General features: G+C 48.1%; 1 protein-coding gene and 1 long non-coding RNA gene across 2 annotated transcripts in view; one reads left to right on the forward strand and one right to left on the reverse strand.

The window, feature by feature from the left end:
* The window catches only part of LOC128082974 (uncharacterized), a 201,361-nt gene that overhangs the window by 90,495 nt on the left and 91,912 nt on the right, over window positions 1-18,954 (reverse strand). The gene's annotated exons all lie outside the window — the stretch shown is intronic.
* The window catches only part of LOC128082968 (uncharacterized), a 34,140-nt gene continuing 19,620 nt past the window's right edge, over window positions 4,435-18,954 (forward strand). Inside the window, exon 1 of the mRNA XM_052687724.1 lies at window positions 4,435-4,515. The gene's annotated coding sequence lies outside the window, so the exon portion shown is untranslated. The remainder of the gene's footprint in view (window positions 4,516-18,954) is intronic.

Below are 18,954 nucleotides of genomic sequence, written 5' to 3' on the forward strand. Positions count from 1 at the left end.
CTACACATGCAGCCCACACAGACATACCAAGCACTGTGATTTTCACCAGTTCCAGCACTGCTTTCTGGGATCTCCCCCTAACTGATTCCAGCTACATGCACGCATCGTAACTCACTTGTTCCACCTTTTGTATTTTTTCCCATTTCTTTGCTCTTCTGCCGCTGTTAGAAACTCTCATGTAACTGCCTGCGTCCTGGATCTGAGATTTGTGAGGAAGACAAAGTACCCAGGACACGCGGAGCACAGAGATAAGGTTGTGTGCATTTTATACCACTAGAGGAAATTGTGATCAGCGGTGTTGTTTTTTTATTATTATTATCTCACATCAGTAATTAATACAGCTGCTTGTGGATTGTCTCAGCCAAGCGTGTCCCTGGCCAGACACTGCTGTCTGTGGTGGGAGGGATGGATCCTGCTGTGACAGCCCATGCAAAGTTGTAGGCTGGTCTCAGCTTCAGTCACTTCTTGGAGAGGTTTTAGCAGCGCTGAAGCTGTTTCAGCAGGGTTACAGCAATTTTGGCAGTGCTCGTTGCTGGCTGCCACTTCTGGAAAGGAGCTGGTAGCTTTTCTGACAGCCTTTTGCACTACGCAGTGTGGCTCGTGTGTCATTTACTTGGCAGTCTCGTTAAGCTTTTTCATCAGAGCTGCACAGAGGGTGGGTGTGTGGGGCAGGCAGGGAGAGCACAGCAGCTCAGGGAGAACCTCTGCAGCACAGAACAGGGTTTGGGCTCCGTACAGTTCACATGTCTCTCTGCACCAATTATAATCTGATCATCATTGTAACAGCATTTTGAGAGTCACTGGGGTAGGAGAACATGGAATCTCTATTCTCTTTGTTTGAATGCACTCAAGATTAGGAAACAACTGCAATAGCATTCTGGAAATCCTCGAAGGAATCACTAGAAAAGCCCTGATGAGGTCAGCCATGCTCAGAGAAAGCCCTTCTGTGGATCAAAACCCAATGTTATGTTAAAAACAAAAGTTTCTTCCCATTGTTCACCACCACTTGTATCTTGCCCAGCACCTCCCAGTCCCAGCCTGCTGGCCGTGCTGTTGGCACTGCTGCTTTGCGGGTTGGCTCTGCATTTTCAGGTGTCCTTTTCCTTCCTCCACCACCCTGCTCCCTTCTGGGTGCTGGTCCATATTTCTCAGCCCCACTCCTCATAGCTGGGAACTAGAAAGGATTTGGGGAGATTTTCCTGAGGGCAGAAAGCATTTGTGTCGCCATTGCAGTGAGACAGTCCCTTGATATGGGTTCTGGTGTGTTGCTGAAATGGGGTATGTGTGGTAGAGATGGACCCAGCAGAGCACCAAGGAGGTGGCCGTGTGACTGCTGACACAGCAACAGGAAGGGCTGTCATGTTTAGTCTGTTATCATTTTGGTGAGAAGGATGTGGCATTTATTTAGCCATAGGCATTTTACACCAGAGGGAAGTTTTCCTGGAAATGTACCATTGGTGATGAAGATAATTCCCAGGCAGAAAGCAAAAGGAAGATGCCTGATTTCACTCTTGGAGAGTGTGTATATTGCTTTGAAATATTTTTCTCTGCCAAGATTTGATCCAGTGTAACACTCTGCTTAATGGAGGCAGCAAACCCAAGGCACTGGGGACTTGGGGACGGGATAGCTGAGGACGGCCCCCAGCACTGACCAGAGCTGAAGTGAAGTTCTGCAGGGGGAATTTTGCCTGGCTGCAGCCTCAGCAATGCATTTCTGCCCCATTGCATCCATTGATGCTGCACAACTCTCACCTCAGCTCACCTCTGCGTGCTTGATGACAGCATCCTTCCTGGATGGCCTCACTGCTGCACTTATCTCTCCTGATTTCCCAGTGTGGGCTGAGCCCAGCTGCACCGTATCATGGGAAATCTTAGGACAGCAACAGCAGAAAAGTCATTGCGAAACTACCACTGCCAAACTGCTGCATTAAGTGTCCTGGTGCCTTCAGAACATTTTAATTGTCCTTTTGCGGCACATTTGGGGGCATTGTGAAATGTTTATTGTTCGAGACACTGTGTTCCCTTATGGGCTGGGGAACCGCCTCCGAAATGTGCTGCTGGGGGCTGTGCATGGCTGGAGGGGGCTGTGTTCTCAGGTTTGGGCTGTGATGTCAGAACCACAGCTGCTCTGTGGCTGAGTCCAAGGGAGAAGCATCCCTTGCACATCCCTTGTTTTTCAGAGCATAGATGCCAGAGTATGCAAACACCACCATAGAAAAAGGATTCAAACAAAACCACTCCATGCAGAACTCCATGCAGAGCTCACAGGAGGTTGAAGTGCCTTTCTGTGCCCGCAGAGCTGGAGCACGTTGCTTCCCTGTTCCCATCAGGGTGATGTGGGATGTGATTTCTGGCTGCGTGATGGAGCTCTCGTGGCCAAGGGCGGCTGTTACAGCTACACCTACACTGTCTCCTGTGCTGCCCTCAGGTTTTGGGTCCTGCCTCACACTGTTAAGTTGGATTTGATGATCCTTATGAATCCCTTCCAACTTGAGATATCCTTTGATAATGGGTCAGTGCTTTCTCAGTCCAACTCCCAACACCCCATGATTTCTCGCTAGCCCACAGTCCAGCTCCTCCCAGGTTGCCAGCACTGTTCTCATGACCTATTTAAAATGCAATTGTTCTTTGAGCAGTCAGAAATCCAGATGGGCTCATGGGGCTGGGGCTGGCAGGATGCTTTTAGCCAGTTTCTGCTTTGCATGTCATCTGTGTCCCACACAAGTGAGAGATATTGGGTACCTGCTGCACAGGATGATGGAGGGTCTGAGTGGGATTCAGCTAGTTTTACCAGCCTGCCTTAGTGGTGTGTGATTCAGTGCAACAGGCATTGCATAGTGTTTTGCAAAAAGGCTTTTGGTGACCTTTGCTGGAACACTGCCCAGGTCATTGCAGGAATTGGTGCTGCTGAACATCTGGCCGTGCCTTCTTGCAGCAGAGCAGGAGCCTCACATGCCTCAGTTGTGCCCAGCAATAGGTGAGATCTGGCAGCACTAATCAGAGAGGGGGATCTCTCTGCCTTTGCTTCCCATGCCAGATGGCAGCTCACTTCCAAACTCATTTGTCTCACACTTGCTGGCCCTTCTCATGAGCTGCTCCTTGCAGCTGGCTTGGCTGTGCCTGAGGCACACAGTGCAGGGACTCGCTTGACTGCTTTAATTGTCTCAAATTAATTACATCGCTGTGAATTATATAAGAGCGACGTGTTTTTTAGGGAACTAAAGGCCCTGTCTCGATGATAAGGAGAATCTAATGCTGTTTGCATCTCAACCAAGCAATTCCGACTCTCCTTGGCTGGGTTTGGTTCCTCATTTTAGGATCTTGCTTCTCCATCACTGTGCCCATTTCTCAGTTCTAAACAAGAGATACTGGTGCAGGATGTTCGAGTTCAAACCCCCTCTGTCATGCATATCTCATTTATTTATGGTGTCCAAAAGAAGTCTTCCCAGAGACCCTATAGCACAGTGCAGCAGTGCTTCCAGCTCCTGTGTGTTCTTCCATCCTGATCTGATGGGTAGGATGGCATTTTGCTGACTGTGAGACATTCACTGCCAACCTATGGATGCCCAAGCACCGAAATGCTTTGTTAACTTTTAGATAATTCCTTCCTCTGTTACACATCACAGTTAATGCTGGAGCTCTTTCATCCTCTGGTTTCTTCATGGCTTTTTGGTGAACACAGTTTGAAATCTGGCATCTTTGGAATAGGCTCAGACAGGGAGGGAGGACGTAGTTGGGTGTATTTATTTTCCTTCATTGGTTGCATCAGCTTTAACTCATAGACATACATTTGTGTTTTAAGCAGAAGGACATGCGATGCACTATGCTGATTTAAGAACACTCAGGTTGGGAAACATGGAAATGTCAGGTCTGGGCTGCTGACCTCAGATCCATTCTGGAGGGGGAAAGGAGCTGTTAAACATAGCAGAGTGCTCTTTGACTCCTGTGGCTGTGCATACAGAACCCCTGGAGGTTTCGTGGAGGGTTGAAAGAAAAGAAACAATGGGCAGGAAGAACAATTACAACCAATTTTGCACTGTACAGATAATACTCTTTCCTGCTAGTACAGGTTGTGCCCAGAGCCCCCGCTGCTCCCGGCTGCTGCCTGTTTGATAGCCCTTTGTTTGCAGTCTGTGATCATAAATCTCGTACATCTGATTGTTTCTGCTTTTACATATCCATCTCAGAAGCATTTTTGGAGGTTTGGGTTTTATTTTTTTGGGTTTTATTTTTTGTCTGATTGTTTGTTTGTTTTTTTTACATATGTGAGCCTGGAAAACAACTCCTTACAGAGGCTGTCAGTGCAAATTGGTGGTGTTTAAGCTCAATGAGTGACCAATGCCCATCAGCTGTGGAGAGAGGCAGCTCAGTATATCTTCTTCACCTGCAGTCAGGGTTTGATCAATGAAAAAGTGGTATTGGGGTTAGCTGAGCAATTCCAGGCTTGGGGCTGGTTGTAGGAAGCTGCTGAAGGAGAAACAGGAAGACTGAGAGGCAAGAGGAGTTACAAGAAAGGTGCTGATGCTGTAAGCTCTGTAATTCCAGAAGGGAGGTTTTGCTGCGTGTTGTGTTTGTGCCCAGGGGGTGGCAGAAACCACAAAGGAGTCCTGATGGTGTATGGAAACTGGGGTTGGTTCTTGAGCTCTCTGCAAAGTTCAGGCTGTGAAGTTGTCCTCTGTTTCCTCCCAGTGTTCTGCTCTCCAATTCTGCATAGAGAACAATCTTTTTCTTTCTCTTGCTCCTACCTGCTCCCAGGTGACTACATTATGGTGCATATGGTCTGTATGGTGCTAAGGCACTCCAGCTCTCTTTTTTTCCCCTTTTGAATCATCCTTTTGCCTTGCATATTTTACTTTGGCAACTTTTGGTGGTGATTGCTGCTACTCTTCTTCCAGGAAGACAGAGCTGACCTTCCCTACCAGCACGATGGGACTGGAACAGGAGGTGTGCAAATGCTGATGGTTCTCTCCTGCAAGAACGTTCTACGAGAACAGCTTTGCTGAGGCTAAAAGAATGAGTAAACTTGTGAAAACCCTGCTCCTGGAGCCAGCACTGAGTGCAGTGCTGGCTGCTGCCCAGAGTTGTAATTCACAGCTGAACTGCACTGAGGTTTTCCATCCAGGGGAACTTCCAAGATTTCAGAACTTATGAGGTTGGGGGGAAAACAAGAAGGGGTGCTCTGCTGCTCTGAGCTGTCTCAAAGCTGGTGTCACATCCTCCAAAAATATTCCAGCTCTCGTGTCAGCAGCTCCTGACACAGCTTCTTATCTTGTCTTGCACAACCCTTGCACTGTGCCAGACTTCTTCATCTCTCTCACTGCTCCATTCTTCTGTCAGCAGCTGCTGTGGGGGACCTGGTGGCTTGTAGGAGAGCACAGTAAAAGGTGAGAGTGCAAAGGAGTGGCAAGGTTGCAGAGTATCCCCCCACAGGAGGGGAATACTGAGAAAAAAGCAGCCTTTGGGAGCGGCTCACTGGGGGTAAGATGCTGTTGGATTGGAAGCAGGCTGAAGCAGGGCGAGCATTTCACAGAACACTGCTGCTATGGGCAGGCTGCTCACAGGGCAAAAATAGCCGAGCTGGGCAATGTGATACTTTGGCAATAGCAGCTTGTGCATTGTAGGCTTGGAGGCAGCCAGCCCTTCTGACCTGTGGTTCAGTCTTGCTTTGTTCTGAAGCTCACCCTCAACAGCGTGAGCTCCAAGCCATGGGGAGCATAACCTGCCCCACTTCCCCTGCAGCTGTGCAGGGATTGAGCTGTGACTGCATCTTCCATAATCATTCTGTATTGCTCAGGTCCAAGAGTGCAGGTCTCAGCTGTGTGCGTATGGAGTAACAGCTAATTCTTCATGAACAACTCTGCTGATTACTTATGGGCACGAAGTTCAGTCCATGAGCAGGACATGTGGGCGCTTGGCTGTCAGCATGTTGTGCAGATTCTCTTCTGTTCCTCATGCAGCAGCCAAAAGATAGCAAACCAAAGCTGCCAGCTGTTACCAGTGGGATGGATGCTTTCTTTTTTAAATTACTGCATACCAATCCACCACCATCATATCACTGATGTTACTTCCCAGTCCTACACTTACACCTTAGTCCCTGAAGCAGAGCAGTCCCCCTGCGTCTCTTGCTCCTCTCCTTGCCTTGCTCCCTCCAGCACATGACGTAAAGATGATGACTGCCCTGCTTGCTCTGTGCTTTCCAGCTCTGAAGCTCTTAGCACTCCCACCAAGTGAATCATTGACTCGTGCACCTCCTCTGAAATCTCAGCCTCTTCCAAAGCTCCTATAATAAAACAGATGGGAGGCGTCAGAGCAAAGGCTTTTCCTCTTGAAAAATGAGGTTCCACTGATATTTTCTGTAGTAAACATTTCTTGACATGAGGGATTCTTTAAAGCTTCTTTTCCAACTGCTTCATTGCTTTTGTCTGTGCTCCATCCAGCTGCTTCTCCACTTGGAAGCATGGGTGAGCCCATGATCTAGAAAGTTTTTGGCTGACTCCTATAGGGAAAATGTCCTGGCGCCATCCCAGTTGTGGGGAACGTGGAGGGGTTAGAAAAGCCTGTGCCCTGCTGTCTCCTACCAGCAGAGGAAAAAGGAATAAAGTGGGATTAAGAGCAATTTCCTCTGTATTTCCAGTCAGCTTTGGTGCCATCTGTTGGGATTTAAGTTTATGGCTCTCATGGGGATGAATGGGGAAGGTGGATCCTGCCTTAATTTTTGTGTTGCCCCACAGGGCAGGGAAGGACTCCTGCAGAGCCCTTTTCTACCTGTGGAATCGTGGGAGTTCTATGAGCCCTCAGTTGATCCCTTCTTAGGGGAAGGAGCCAAAGATGTTCCTTCTTGTTCATCTTGCCTCTCCCAGGGCAAATCCTTGAGGAGGGAGTAGCAGTCTTATTTAAGGCAATCAAAACTATAAATAATATACCAGAGATACAGCTGCAGGTGCTGTGGGCTGCACCTCGACCTTATTCCTCTTTGGGGGAAATAAGAGGAGTGTGCAACTGCCTTTATTTTGTTAGAGACTGTGGAAGTTGGTCAGGTACGGAAGGATGAAGCGTCGCTCTCTCCCTAGTGGGAATCGGGGGAGCTTGGGTGTATACTGCTCTGTGGAGAAGGGCAGGGGAGGAAAAGCTTGAACTGAAATAGTGTGTTAGATCACAGACGTGCTCTGGGGGTGGCTGGGAGTCTGTGGGCACCCTGCCTACCACAGCAATTGCTCAGGGGAGGCTGTAGGGGTGAAAGTCTGAGCAGTTCTTAGGACGAAGGTTGACTTTCATCTATGAAAGTGATGCTGTGACATCTGCCCTATCCCATACTGCTGTTGCATCACATCTAAGAGACTAGCCTCAGTCTGGGTCAAGCACTTCTCTGCTCTTGCAGGCAGCCAGAGTCAGCTTGATGTGAGCAGGAACTTACTTGGGGGGCTGCGAACTCCTCAGCTCTGCAGGCAGCTGCTGGACTGCAGTACTTCAATGCCTTTTCCCAGTACAGATAAGTTCCTTCTCTGAAGAACCAAATGGCTGCAGAGGAGGGCAGCTCTGTGATCACAGTGTGGTGTCACCTCCGTCCATATCGCACTGTGCACTGCTCCCCATCCTGAGGGAGCCAGCTGGCAGCACCCAGACCTGGGGCTCTCACTGCAAAGGAAGACTGCCACTGGGAAGGGAGCAATCGCAGTCACCCTCTGATCTACAAAGCACAGAGCTTGGAAAGCTCTCCTGTGTGGAGCTCGTCTCTGGCTCTGTGGATTTTGGCGCGTCCTACTGAGTAATTCCCTTCCTTGACTGGGAAACTTTAATCCAGCAGCATGGAGAAGTTCAATAGAGGTGGAGTAACTTTTTTATTTTTTTTTTTATTGTTTTAGGCTTTTCTATGCTATCAGCACATGCTTAGTGCCTCCTTGGGAAGCTCTAACTTTCTCATTGCTTGCGATACAGACCTGCATCTCAGTTCTTCCATCAGCCATGTTTTTTGCAGGATGAGAGGCAGCAGCTGCATGGGATCCCCCAGATTTCGGGGAGCTGCATGTTGTCTCTCACCTGCCTTGCTGTGAGTTCCTGCCCTCCCCATGCCCTGGCTGGGGGGTAGATTGATGTGACGGAGCTGCTGTTTGCTGATGTGTGTTGCATGAATTAACACTGCTCCTCAAGCACCATCCAAGGGCTGGATGGAGAATGTAGGTGTCCTTTTAGGCTGCCGTGTGCAGCCCACCCTTGTGGTCTGTTTTCTAATAGTGGTGGGTCAAGGCAGGTTTTGCCCCATGGTCAGGCATGGGGCAGAAGGCTGATGAGGATGGTGTCCATCATCACCTGTCCATTGCCACTGATGGATGCATGGGACAGAGCTTTCCAGATCAGCTGTAGGAAACTTCAGAGCAAGCAAGAAAAGGAGAGACGTGATCCTGTAAGAATGAATTTGGTCTGTTAGGTTTTGGGATGCTTACTTATTTATGTTTTGATTTTTGTAATGCTGCCCCATCATCTCAGATGAAAGTCATCTCCAGCCAACTGTTCCCACATCCGCTGTTCCCACATTGCTGTGTCTCTGGTGCTCTCACTTGCACATGGATGGTCTCTGGCTGTGGGACAGCTGCCTTGTCTCACAGCTCTGTTGGAGCACTCACAACGAAACTGAGTGGGAGCTATGAACTGCAAGATCTGAAATAAAGCAGTGACCCTCTCAACGAGAGGAAATCTGATCTGCTCAGACAACGGTGGAGGTTTTCACTTTCCCAAGAAGGATCGGGGCTGGTTGCTGATTTGTCCTCCTTCCTGGAGCAAGTTCTGTTGACTCAGGCAAAGAAAGGGCCTTTTGGGTACCAAAGCCTCTGGGTTCTTCCCCCAGCTAAGAATCCCTCCAGCAGTACTGCTCTTCCCAAGAGGTGCCCTGGGGAAGGAGGAGCAAACTTATGTCCCCTCTGCAGCTGTCCCAGAGATACAAGGACAAGATATTTCACGTGAAGGCTGTAGCAAGCCCAATGGGCTTTCTGTCTTCCCAAGAGCTGCTGAAAGGAGAGGAATGAACAAGCAAAAACCGAACATCCAGGCTATACTAAGAAGCCCTGAGGCTCTTCCTGTAGTTGCTGCTTCCCAGAGAAAGGAATTGGATCTCCGCTGTGGTTCATGATTTCTCTCTGCACTTCAGCTGTGGTGACGTCCCACCTCCAGTGCCTTTTGCTCTTGGATGACATCTAATGAGATGGATGGCTGGATTCTGAGTGTCCCAATGGAGATGGCAGGTGGGTGGCCCAAGGGATGCACGAGTGGTCAAATCACTTTCCCACAGAGCTGCCAGTTTCCAGACAAATGTTGAGTCCTGATATTATTAACCACCCTACCTGCTCTGCAGGCCTGAGATGAGCAGGGCCAGGAATAGAAAGAAGGCAATCTTCTTCCTTTGCTCTTTCTTAGAAGGAAGGCTACTCATAAATCTATCCTTTCTGTGCTTTCTGCAGTGACTACATCTTTCCTTTGCTCGGTGCTGAGTGCATTCCTCCAACCCAACAGCCCTTTCCCTTTGGTTCCTGGGGCACATCAAAGCTCATCTCAGAGGGATATTCTGATGGGGTCATATTTGGCCATGCTCCTTGTGGAGGAGATACTAGATGAGCACATCTCTTGCTGCTGTTGCGTTGATGATGAAATGGTCCGTGGGAACAGGCACTGCATCACCACTTAGTCAGGATCCAACTAAGTCCTGGTGCTAGCATTCGGGTGAGATAATGCATAGCCAGGAGCACCAGTCACCCAAAGGTATTCAGTGGCACTGCTGTAAAAATAAGTGCCTGTGCTAGCAGGATGATGTTGGCATCACAAAACTGTGACTAAAAGCCTATGTAAGGTTTTGGGATTTTTTTGCTGCTTCAGGTGCTGTGTTGGTTAATGATCAATGAGTGAAATTTATTAATGTAATGTTAAATGTGCTCTTCTTGTCTGGGAAAGACAAAGATGTTTATGTTCAATATGCATCAAATGCAATCGCCGAAATGCTTTTAAGGACTAGAGATTATAGTGCTCATAACATTCCTCCTCCATGACAGGATTTCTAAGAAGATTTACACAGTGGTGTATGTTTGCACAGTCCTTTGGTGGTTTTATGTCCGTGATGACGCAGGTTCGTGTCAGCTGCTTAAGTTCTGACAAGCTCAAATCCATCTCTGCATTTGCTAGAAATCCTGGTGACCATGTTGGATTGAGTGGTCAGCAAGGATCTCTGTCCCTAGAACATGGCTTATGTTGTACTCTTGGATTCACGACTATCTTCTGAGCAGGCCATCCATTTCTGGTCTTTCAAATGTCTTTCCCATTTGATACAGTCTCATAAAGTATTATTTTTGCTCTCCTGCCCCTCACAGGTGTGTTGCATTGTGCCTGTCATACTGTTGATAACTTGTTTCCCTGTTCTTCTTTCCCTTGCCTCTGACTTCTGGATGAAACAAACCTTTCAACTGCTTTAATTCAGAAAATGAGCTGTTCTTCATAGATACAGCCACTTCTTGATATTGTGTTGAGGGATGTGGTCTACTGAGAACTATTGGTGATAGGTAGGTGGTCGGACTGGATGATCTTACAGGTCTTTTCCAACCTCTGTGATTCTATAATTCTTCTTTTAAAGCCTCAGCCTTGGTCCAGAGGAACCCCTTAGAAATCACGCTGCCTAAAACTGCTGCCTATCCCAAAGCAGACAGTTGGGCACAGCAGTTGTCACCCACAGTCACCTTTTCAGCCACTGTGATTTTCATTTGTGTAACTGTGGGTGGGCTGTCACCTTCACTCATGTCTTTCATGACATTTATGTCACTGCTGGGCTTCTGCTGGAGCTGCCAGTCGCATTGAGCCTGGTTATGGCCATGAAAGCTTTCAGGGCTGGTTTGGGCTTGGCTGTGCTATGTGCAGGGACCTGGCTGAAGGAAGGAGGTGCTCTGTGGAGGGCTCAGATAGGGGAAGCCTGATGGAAGAAGGCTTTCCCCTGTGATTTGGGTACAGTCAAGCTGCAACAAGCCCACAGATGGGAGCAGGATCTGAGAAATTGGTGCTGCTATTCTGCCCACGTCTGCTGTTGTCATGGTTCTTTGTTTGTTTGCTTGCAAAGGACCAAAGCAATGATTTTATTTTGGAAGTGATTCAATAAAGGCTAGCTTTAAAAATCTCTTATCGAGGTAGCTATTATCTGATTTTTTGCAGAAGATTCATGTTTGCGAAGTTGTAAGGCAGTGATTTGGATCTCTTGTGACTTCTTTGCTGATTTGTGTTTTTTTTCCCCTTGTGTTTCAGCGCAGACACGGTAATGCTGCACGACAGAACTGCGCGCACATGGGTCTCCCCTGTGTCTCAGGGTGATGTGGTGATGTGCTGCATTTCCTATCCGTGTTCCTTCCAGAACTGCCAGATGTGATCCCTGCTCATGGCATCAGGTTTTGTTGGTGGTTTTGTTGGTTTTTCTCATTTTATTTATTTATTTTTTTATTTATGATGTTGGGAGCAAACAGTAGTTGGACATCTGGTTTCTGAGAGGGTGTGGGGTACAGCTTTTGTTTCTTCCAGAGCAAGTAAATGAAGGCTGCTACTTCTGTTTGGCAGGGGGAGGAGGGATGGTGACGCAAATGATGCATATACTGAATGGAGCCCTTTTGCTGAAGGACATACAAAAGCAAAATAGAGAAAGATATAATGAAATTTCTAAATCAAATTGAACGTAACCAAATAGCTGGCCTTCAGGCTGATTTCTCCTGGCTTCCTCTGCCTGTGTAACCCTGCCTACCTTTCTGCAATGTTTGCAAAACAGGACGTGGCCCCATGTTGCTTTTCCCCTTCTCTTGTGGAGGAACTGGGGCTCTTCTGGGGGATGAGGGGTGGGCTGGGGGTCAGGTTTCCACCCTTCTCTCCCAGGCACTGGGGTCAGTGTGCTGTGAGCTTCTGTTAGCAGTAGCTCTGGGTCCTGGCGAGCAGCATTGGTCTCTGCTGATGTATGTTGACAGATCCCTCCTTGTAGCTCCCACCTTGGTATAGAACAGCATGTTCATTTGCTGCCACTTGTGTGCAGGACCTCTCCTGTAGGCATGTGGCCTGCTCCTCAAGTCAGCTTGCCAGGAATTCGTTTGGACTTTGAGGTTGGGAATGGGCTGCGTGGATCTCTCCGTTCCTTTGTGGTTCAGAGCAGTCACGGTTGGTGCTCCTGCACATGGCCTGTGGTGTGCTGTGGGGCTCTTTCTGTAATGCTCCTTATTCTGCACACGCTGCTCAGAAGGCCTTTGTGGTGGCTGGACTCGTGGGTTTAGAAAAAGGCAAAATAAATCTGTTGAAATGCAGTGTCCTGGGAGCTGAGTTTCTCCTGGCACACTGAACAGGGGCAGCGTTTCTGGCTTTTCTTATCCCTTATGCTGGGGGGCTCCCTGCCTGTAGCAGGGTCGCCTTCCTGCCCTGTGCCCACCTGCACTTCAGTGCTGTTCAGAGATGCTGGAGGCCTTACATCTTTGCCTGCTGCGCTGCTGTGTCCTGATGTATGAGCAGCTTGAGAGAAGAGAGATGGAGTTGGGGTTACTCCTGGTATTGGAGGCAGAGTCACTCCTGCTGTGAGCTTGGGGTTACAGAGCTCTCTCATCAGCCCCATGAAAAGAAACAAGGTTTGGTATGGGAAGTTAATATTGTTCTCTGAAATTGGCAGGTTTGGGGGCACACAAAGCCTTCCTAGGGCTTGAAAAATGCTCTGTTCCTGTTGTTTCAAAGCCCTTGTCTGAGAAGATGTGTAATTTCAGGAAGCACAGAGCTAATTACTTTCATTCACATTACTGTAATGTTTTCAGGAACAAAAATTTAAACTGGTTTTCAAGATTAATATTATTACTCTAAAAAAAAGTCTGAAGTTAGAAAAGTTTTCAAGCCAGGAACTGGCCTCAGGCTGGCTGTCTCTAATTGCTCTGCCTGGGGGTATTCCCCTAGAGCCCAGCACCAGGAATCCTCCCAGAATAGTATGCAGATAGATTTGAGCTGCCCCATGGGGAGGGCTGGGACAGGAGGGGATGAGGCTCCATGTGACAAACCATAGAGATGGTTGTGCTGCTGCTCCAGAAGTCTTGTTGCGTACTGCTGTCCTGAGTGCAGTCTGCAATCATCGTTTAACAACCTGAGCACACAGCAGAGCTCAGGAATTACCACGGTCAGTGAGCACATCCTTCAAGATACTGCTGGAGAGGGGGTGCAGAGATTGCAGTAAATGCTGGGGGGGGACTGCCAAGGTCAGGAACGCCGTCTGAAGGCCCAGTCCTGGCCAGCAGGTCTGGCTCTGGGTTAGCTGGAGCTGCTCCCCTTGTATGCTGGGATAACTTTGTGAGTCCCTGCCAGCACAGAGCCCATGAGTCTCATCACTGCCTGCGCCAGGCAGCCCTGCTGGTCGGTTTGATGTTACATCCCTGCTCTCAGGCTGTGAGTTTTCTACCAGTGACTGCCAAAAGTTCAGTTTTCTGCAGGGAGTGGGGGTAGTGAGGAGAATGCCTTGAGTTTTAGACCAAACCAGCAAGTACAGAATCTCATTCAGCCTATCTCAAGAGCTATTTATGTGTTGAAGCCACTGGGAAGACCTTTAGAAAGCACGCAAGGCAACAAAACAAACATGGAAATAATAGCTGTTTTTCCCCAGTGATATCTACTACCCAAAAAGGATGCTCTGGTTCAGAGTGTGGCCCCTCCAACTGGGAAGGTGTGGAATAAATCCAAGCTGCTTGCAGCAGAGCTGCTTGTATTTCCACTGAGGGCTGACTTTGATTTCTGCTCCTGTTTTCCCTGGAAAGCAAACAGTCTTGTTTCTCTTGGATATAATAGGTTTAGGGAATGCCAGAAGGTTTCTCATTTCACGGTTGTCTGGCTTCTAGGCATGTGAGCAGCACTGTTGCTCAGAGGCTGTTCTGCTGCAGCTGAGGACTGGAGCCCATCATGCTGACTGAGCTCTGGAAGCATTTTTTGGCTCTACCATGGGGCAGCAGAGCCTGTGACCCTCATCCCCCTCTTCATGTTTGTCACCACAGTCCTGCTTGTTATATTTAGGAGGTGACGCTTAGCACCTTCTGTTTCCAAAGCAGCACAGTCTGAGGGGAGGCTGCAGTGTGTTGCTTTGATAGGAGTTCTGTACACCTGGCTGTGACTGAAATGGATGCAGACTGAGGATTCAGCACCTATTAGCTTTAGAATTAAAGGGTAATTTTGCGTAACTTGTATAGGGATGTAAGACTTGTGATTCATGGCATTTTTTTTGTATTTCAGTATCATGTCAGGTCCCTGGCTGCAATTGGGATCTTCTTAAAGAAGATTGCACAGAGCAATGTAATGGGAAATGATTGAGACCATGCAGGACTTCCCGAGCAGGGCATCTGAGAGGCAGAATCACTTCCCATTTCTGGGAAAAGTAAAACCATGTAGATGTAATGCTGACCTCCTGGAAGACAGCACAAGGATGTGTATTTTAAAGACATTTGTGTGGTTGCATCTCTCTGTGCGCTCTGCCACCTGTTTGGTGGCCAGCAAACCTGGTCCTTTGGGGGGATGTACCGAAAGAGAATGTCAGTTTGTTACTGGCTGTCCTCATGGAGTGGTCTCATCCTGCTGTGTGCACAGAGGAGAATCACAGAATGCCTTGGGTTGAAAAGGACCTCAATGCGTGGCTGTGCTTTCTTAAGCACTGTAACTGAGAAACAGTGAAAAAGGTTCATGAAGCCATGGGAATCTCTAAAACCTCAGAAATGTTTTTGTGAGCAGTTGGTAAATGCAAGAGATGATGAAGTAAACCTTCATTTTTCCTTTCTTGCTCTTTCTGGTGAGGCAGCCTTTGCTTGTGAGGATGAGAATTCGTATGCTCTGAAACTTTTGTCTTCTGTGTCTTTATTTTCATGAGCTGTGGGTACTTTCCATGAGCTGCATGAATGAACGAGGAGCAACCATTGCTCCTAACATGAGCTCTTGGAGTTCAGCATCCCTAGTGTGATGCCACCTTCTGCACAGGCTTTTAGTTGCCTCGTGATGCTCAGCCCAGAAGATCCCATCAAGAAGATCCCAATTCAAAATGTGCACTCCACTGAAGGATGCTTCGATGCAAACCCCTTTTGGCCTGCAGGCTGAGGATGTGCCCCAACAAGGGGGGGGAGAAGCTTCCAGCTTTTTTTCCTGTGCTCCTCTCCTAGGTCAGGACCATCTATAAAATAACTGCCAAGCGATGGGAAAACACCTGGAATGAAAACAGTTACAGATAACAATTCTTTATTGGTGTTACTTCCTTATTTTGGAGACATTCTGTTAATGATTTTATGCACTTCATTGTTTGTTTGTTTGTTTTTTTAACTCCGACTGTCTTTGTGTTTAGTCAAGCTGCACTTATCTTTATTACTGACACCACCATCTTCCCTTCCCTAGGCTGAGGCCCAAAGCTGCACGGGCTGTGGCTTTTCTGTCTCCAGCATTACTCCTGTAGAAAGATTTGTTTCAAAAAACCAGCTTGACAGTGGGGAGTTGATGCCACTTTTCCATGCAGGTGCCTCACTGATATTGTGATCAGCTGCAATCTGAGAATTACTTCAGCAGATGAACTCCTTCCTTGTATTTATATATAACACCTTGTATTTTAGGGAACCAGGTGTTGCTTGTTCACGAACTGTGCCTAGGAACACGTGTACACTCCCATACTGCCCACCAGCATGTTGTAGAATCACAGAATGGCTTGAGTTGGAAGGGACCTCAAGGATCATGAATCTCCACCCCCCCCGCCAGAGGCAGGGCCATCAACCTCCACATTTAATACCAGACCAGGCTGCCCAGAGCCCCATCCAACCTGGCCTTGAACACCTCCAGGGAAATGGGGCATCCACAATCTCTCTAGGCCCTTTCTTACCCCTTGTTTTATTTACTGTTACTTTTCTACTCTTCTACTGTAGAATTGCTGGGGTAACAATGCAGCTTTGGGCTCAAGCAGGACACTGTCATTGGTTTGTGATTGCAGGAACTGGTTGGGCTGCTCTCTGAATGCAACAAAAACTTCTGTTGGGTGCCCACTGATTGCATGGCATGCTGTGGCAGTGGCTGACTGGATTGTACTCCAGCTCCAGAGTCTTAAAACTCAACCACAGATCTGTCTCTTTATCTCCTGAGAAATGCATCACTTGCAGCTTTCTGCCTCTGCTATCCTCTGAGCACTGTAAAAAGGAAGTGAAGGGAGGAAAGTGTTCTTGCTGAGTATAGTTTCCTTAATGGATGATACAGGAAGTCTGAAAGTTTATTTATTTTTTGTTTGTTTGTTTTCCTTGCAAAAGGGATATATAATTCAATTTCTTTCCTGTACGGACTGTAGGGTACCTGGGAAACTCATCCTATTTGGGATCATGAAGATGGAATCAGCTGCACATAGAAAATGCTGCTCGTTTTCCTCCCCCTGGGCTTCTGAGAACAATTTTTGAGCTCATGGCTCCTGCTGTCACTTTGCTCTCGTGAAAGAAAAGAGCTTGTGGAGCAATCCTGGCTGAGGAGACTTTAAGTCTTGATCCTTTTTGTAAATGAAAGCAAAACATATCAGAAGGATAGAGCATTACTCTTCCATTTTTTTTTTTTCTTTATTTTGCTGTTTTTGCTTTTCTTTTTTGTTGTGTAATGCAGAAAGTTTAGACAAAAGTGCACTTAAATGTGACTGGTCTCTTCCATTTGCCTTGTTTGAGCATTCTTGCCTACCTGCCTAATAGGAGCCAAGATGGGCGCCTCAACACTAATTCACAGAATCATTTGAGTTGGAAGGGACTCTTAAAGGCTGTCAGATCCCACCCCTGCACTGAGCAGGGGCACCCACAGCTCCATCAGTGCTCACAGCCCGTCCCCTGACCTTGGCTGTCTGCAGGGATGGGGCACCACTGCCTCTCTGGGCAACCTGTGCCACTGACTCACTGCCTTTGGTGTAAGGCTTTCTTCCTTATAGCCAGTCTAAATCTGCCCTCTGCACCCACTTGCAGTCAGGGATTGCCTGTAGGCTTGGTGTTCCCAGAACTGATGTGCCTTCCCGGAAAGTGCTGGTGGACTAACACCAAGGGACTGGTGTAGCTGCTGTCAGTGGGAAGCTGTGCACAAGCAGTGCTGTGGATGTTGCGTAGGGCATGGCATGGGATGTCCTGAGCTGCTGACATAACCATGTCTAACAAGCCCCCAGGGAAGGGGCAATGTGAGATTAGATAGCAGAGACTGCGGAGGCTGTACCTGAAGATGTGCTCTGGCTGCTGTGCTTTCTTGGAATAGGGGAAGAGCACTGCAGGCTCCTTTGTTCTAGAGACCAAACTGATTGTAATCAGAGCATCAGAGGCCAAGTGGTGTTTAGTGCTCCCACGTTCCAAATGTCCCTGTGTTGTGGCAGATGTATTCACTCACTCAGATCCGCAGGAATGGACCTGTAGCGAAACCCTGCTGGGTGAAATTGGAAATATGAGGAGATTTCACTGCTAGTATAAGAAGTGCTTGTTCTCCCCAGGTCTCCTGACCGTGCCCCCACCTTCTCGGGTCAGCTGTTACCTCGGGCAGTGCTGGGGTCCCCTCGGACCCCCCTTGCTGGCACAGTCCCAGCGGGTACCCAGCCCTGGGGGCTCATGCTGTCTGCTCTGCCACTCCTGTGCAAAGCAGGATGGCCATCCAGTGGCTGATGCTGGGACTGCCCAGGAGCTTCTTAGCCCGACCTGTTCCAGAAGGTGGGAGATGCCAGGCCTTACCTCCGGTCAGCAGCACGCTCAGTGGAAATGCAGCACAGCACCCGCATTGCAAAATTGCAGTGAGAAAGCTTTGTTGGATCGTGTGTGCTTTGGGACAGAATAAGCCTTGATGGAGTATTTTTCTTCTATATTTTTTTTATATTGAAAATATATTGTCTGAATTGTTAGCCTTCCTATCTGGAAATGGCTGGGTGTTCCGTGAACTGCTGCTTCTGTTTGGGTTAGGTTTGGTTCCTCATTCTTCAGTCAGAGCATATTGTTCTTTCCCGATGTTTTTGTTTCCATCCAAACAAGTTGTAGGGACTTCCGAATGCCTAGGAAATAACTGCTTAAGCTTCTGACGGTGTGTTTTCTTAGTGATAAGCACAACCTGATTGTGTGCTAGACTTTTACAGTCCCTTAACAATGGTAGATGGGAGAAGGTTGTAAACTAAGAGGGGAAATCTAGATTAGATCTTGGAAAGAAATTGCTTATTCAGAGAATGGTGAGGCTCTGGCATTGCTCCCCAGAGAAGTGAGGATGCCCCATCCCTGGAGGTGCCTAAAGCCATGGATAGGCTCTGGGCAGCTGGGTCTTCTGTCCCTTTTTAGAAAGGAGGAAAGAGATTGATGCCTTGCAAGCATGCTTCTACAAGTATGTAGGAGTGAGCTTTTGGGCAGCTGCTTTTGAGATGGCATGTTAATGTTCTAAAATTCTTCCAGAACTAAGAAGGAAAGCAAAAAATCTGAGTCTGAGCGCCTTAAATTTATTGCTCTTCAAACACTGTGGTCAGAGAAACCTCCAATGGCAAAGTCTTTCTGCCTGTAAGAAAGTACTGGGTGAAATTGGTCAGAGAGGCTTTCCCAGAAGCACCCAGCCCCTGGGTTGCTACAGGGACAGGGCAGCATCTCAGCACCACTACCCCAGGATGTGTGATGCTTCCCCATTTGCGTCCTGATGTTTCTGTCCAGACCCTCCCAGTCTTCTTCCCCAGCTCCAGAAAGTCTCAACTCAAGTGCTGCATGGCTTTTGCTTCTTCCCTCCATGCTGTAAGAGATGATAGCGCAGTGAGGTCCCAGGGCAGCACAGGCTTAGTTTCTGGGGTACAGTTTGAGTAGGGGAGGCAGCTGTGCTCTGGTGCTGCCCTTTGTATTCTGTGATCTGGCTGTGTAAACACTGCAGACAGCCACAGGTCTGATGAAGCCCTATGGAAGGAGTGGTGTTTTCTCCACGTTAATTACACCTTTAGATTCT

Source organism: Tympanuchus pallidicinctus, unplaced genomic scaffold, assembly GCF_026119805.1.
Source record: "Tympanuchus pallidicinctus isolate F22 unplaced genomic scaffold, pur_lepc_1.0 scaffold23, whole genome shotgun sequence".
NCBI classification, from domain to species: Eukaryota; Metazoa; Chordata; class Aves; order Galliformes; family Phasianidae; genus Tympanuchus; species Tympanuchus pallidicinctus.